The following is a 4,127-nucleotide window of genomic DNA, read 5'->3' as shown; positions in this document are numbered from 1 at the left end:
GGGAGCAGGCAACAGTTTGTTCAAATTGGTGAACAAAAATCCAACTTTTCAAACATTCCTTGTGGTGTCCCTCAAGGGTCAATGTTTGGTCCTGTTTTGTTCACTCTATACATATGTAAGGTTTCAGAAAAGTTAAGGTTTGTCTTATTTGCTGATGACACCAACATCCTTTGTTCAGGGGACAATCTACAACAGCTCTTGGAAATCTGAAATAAGACAGTTAGAAAGCTCGTTCGATATGAATACACTGTCTTTAAATCTGACCAAAACCAAACTTATGTTATTTGGAAATCGGAAAACTAACATACAAGTTCAAGTTAAGATAGATAATATTGACATAGAGAGAGTGAGTCAAATCAAATTTCTGGGTTGTTGTTGGATCACAAGATCCGTTGGAAACCTCACATAAACTATATAAAATCTAAACTGGCAAGGAGCATTGCAGTTATTGAGAAGTTGAGGCAATCACTGTCCACACTTTACTTCTCACTGATACTTCCATATATGACCTATCGTGCAGAGATTTGGGCTAGTACATATCAAAGTAATCTACAACCTTTATACATTCTCCCCAAAAAAAACAGTCGGGATAATCAACAATGCAGGACATTTGGATAACACAAACCCTTTGTTTTTGAAATCACATGCCATGAATCTTACCAATTTAATCAACCACAAAACTGCAATGATAATGTTCATGGCATGGAATGAAACTTTACCAGGCAACTTGCAAAAACTATTCAGTGACAGAGAAGGTTGTGGTTTGAGAGGTGAACTCGACTTCAAAACACAGTACGCCTGGAAAACTTTGAAGAGTATGTGTATCTCAACCTGTGGAGTGAAACTATGGAACAAATAAGATATCCAATTTAAACAAATGAATAATATCAATTGTTCATAAGTGCAAACAAAAAACAAATGAAGAGTTCATTTGCAAAAACAGATAACTCCATCTTCACAAGCCCTCAGAAAACCCACTTTCCATCGTCTACCTGAGACGATATCAACCAAACTTAAGTTATCTCTGCTTCTGTCATGTCATTTCTACTGAGTCAAATCCACTCAACTTCAGTTTGATTGATATTACTTCAATCAAAAAACAAAAAAAGTTTTTTGAATATCTACAAAAATGGAGTTGTATGAACTCTTCATATATTTAATATAAGGAGGAAGACAGGTTGCATAAATGCTGGTATTACTTATCATATACAGTATAAATCTTGTAAACATATCTGTAGTTGTAGTATACGTCCATAGCTGTTATTTGTTTATGTTAATTGTTGGTATTACATATATCCTAATGAGGGCGACTAAATTTTGTTATATACAATATTGTATATTAAATCCATTACTTATTAGTATGTGTATGTATATAGGCCTATACATATATTTATGTAGTGTACTGTTGTAATATATTTATACTGGTTATATACATTTCTATAACAATTTATTAGTAAATTACATATTTATTATAAAGAAATTGATTATGTATATGGCACAATTAAATACTGTATATCCATGCAGTGAATTGATTATATATTGAATTATTTTACATTAAATCCATTTATTATATATAGGAACATGTCATATTGGAGTGAATGATAGGGTGATAAGGGGGTGGGAGTTCATAAGTTTATACTTCTTCCTGCTCCTTTTCCAACTCATGTTTGTACATTTTTTTTGGCGGACTTCTCCTTTAAACTATGATCCTCACTTCCTGGCTTTGTGGTGTTATTTAGATCATTTATATGATATCAGAGATAGATGCTGTCATGTCGTCAAATCTAATTCCAATTTTAACCGAGTTCATTACAAAACAATAACAGGAAAAAACAAAACAAGAAAACAACAACAACAACAACAAACATGTAAGGACTGAGATTGGAATAGAGCCATGGGCTACCATTGATATAATCCAATCTCTCAAATCTAATTAAGGCTGGTTCTGCTGATTGATGAGCTTGTTACAGAAGCAACAGTAGCCACGAAAATGCTGTTAGCGTCTTCCTGAATCTCAGAACTAGAACCACAACGCTTCTCTCTTCACTGTTGCGATCAGACATTTTACATGATGATACGGAACACGTAAACAGAGGGAAAAAATCAAACACTTAATGTAAAATTGTTTTAAATTAAAACCTCCTTTCTGCTATTTGAAGTGAGCTTACCAGTGAAGAGGAAGAGGAGAGACACAGAGATGTACATTTTCCTGATCTGATCTGATGCTTGACAGAAAACAGACAACAATGAAGAAAGTTAAGACACTTGATCCAAATGCTGCGTCTTTTCATTATGAAAAAATGATTGATTTACAACTTGAGGTCATGCGAATCAATATTGATCCACACGGCATGTTTGCTGTCACAACTGATCCATTGCATCAGTGCAGAAAGAACACTTTAGTAAGCTTGTAAACATCATCAAACTATTAGGTGAAGCAACATGTTTTTCACTTGTATGGCCACAATATTTCTCACCGTAACATCATGCAAACAGCTGAACTTAACAGCTTTCTGTGTGTAAACAGTTTATAAATAGAAATGTAAAAAGTCAATGGATTTCAGTGTCTTACCAGTGATCTTCCTTGTGCTCTTTTCTTTTCTGACCTGCAACAGCGGGAGGCAGAAATGACACAGTCAGTGATATGCTGGGTTGGGCACAAGGAGAGCAGCAGCTGGAATGGAGTTGGGCGGGAGGGTTGGATGGAAGATCGCCTTAAAGTGCTGCCGTACTGTACAGTTCAGATTCTCTCTGTCTGGACTGATGCAGAAATTGAAAGGGTGACTCATGTTGCTCATATTTTACCCTCTCTGGCTGAGGGGGCCTTTATGATATAATAATGAGACATATATTTATACATGTGATTGATTCAGCTGAGATTTCAACAAAATGATGTTGGGATGGGGTTTGTTGGACGGCAGAGCAAACAGGAGGGTAACAGCGAAGTACAATCCAAGCAAATGACATTCCCTGCTCAACAACAAAAGACTGGAGTCATTTGAGGATAAGCAAATAGAGCTGCAAAGGCTAATTATCAGAAAACTCAACAGAGAAACATGAGAGCCTCAACATCATCTGTTGATCCGCGCCGGTATAACTCCTATGACAGGGCCACTGGTCCAGCTCTCTGTTTCTAGGGTTAGGTTCTACCTGCCTACAGGCCCTTGACCTATTAGGATTCTGAAAAAATGGTAAAGCTGGTGTTGAGGAAACTCGCCTCGCTTCTAACTACCTTAATCCATGCTTCCTCTAATAGTCGACTCAACTAAGTAGCATCAGTAGTCAAGTCATTCTACCAGACACGCCTGTTGATGGCAGCTTTCCTCTTAATGGATCGAGCAAAATACTACTTTACTTTTGACCACAAAAACAAGCGCACTTAGCCAACGGCAGAATGTTCAGAACTCTGGCGATGTTCAGCAAAGAGTTCCGTGAGCGTTCTCCGGTCCTCTGGTCAGAACGGCCTCCTCAACTGAACACCGACTGAAGCGATCTCTGACAAAAGTCTCTTTGTTGTGCCTTTTTATACAGTATGCAGCTCTCCCCCTCTACACATTAACTGTCTGTCTTTAACACATACACATGATTACACACACACACACACACACACACACATTCCTAATAAATGTTTCATCTTTTTATCCCTTCGCCATGATGAGTTTTATCCTTTAGCTCAACATCCAATTCCGGGTTTGGAAATAGGAAAGAGCACAGTTTAGTAAACACAAGAAACACTTGTTTACAAAAAGCTTAAGCAATGAGTTCATTCTGCGAGCATCCTGTGGACAGCGGCTTCATGTCCAGACATGACCCGTCTTAAGGACGCTAACCTCATTTGCCCTTTTAACATCTTCACCTTTTCCCTCATCTACACTCGTTTATATACTTTAAATCAAGATTACAAGAAATCACCTTTAATGTATTACAACGTTAGAATCATTATCCCAAACTTAACCTATTGATCATCTGGTCAGTTCAAAAATTATTACTTCAAATTTTAATCACTCAGTCATCAGGTTACAGCATTTCTCATCATGGAGTCTTTTACATTGCTTACTTGGAGCCAGTGTTTTTTGTTAGTGGCTGCTTCTGGGATCTCAATCCTTAGCTCCACTTGAAACATCCTT

General features: G+C 37.2%; 1 long non-coding RNA gene across 1 annotated transcript in view; it reads right to left on the bottom strand.

Moving 5' to 3' along the window:
* LOC103369555 (uncharacterized) overlaps positions 1–2,209 on the bottom strand; it is an 11,309-nt gene extending 9,100 nt beyond the window's left edge. Inside the window, exon 1 of the long non-coding RNA XR_520842.1 lies at positions 2,169–2,209. This is a non-coding gene — a long non-coding RNA (uncharacterized LOC103369555). The remainder of the gene's footprint in view (positions 1–2,168) is intronic.
* Positions 2,210–4,127: the final 1,918 nt, after the last annotated feature.

The sequence above is a fragment of the Stegastes partitus genome, unplaced genomic scaffold (assembly GCF_000690725.1).
Source record: "Stegastes partitus isolate 25-593 unplaced genomic scaffold, Stegastes_partitus-1.0.2 Scaffold1303, whole genome shotgun sequence".
NCBI lineage: Eukaryota > Metazoa > Chordata > Actinopteri > Pomacentridae > Stegastes > Stegastes partitus.
This window is presented reverse-complemented; position numbering and strand designations above follow the sequence as displayed.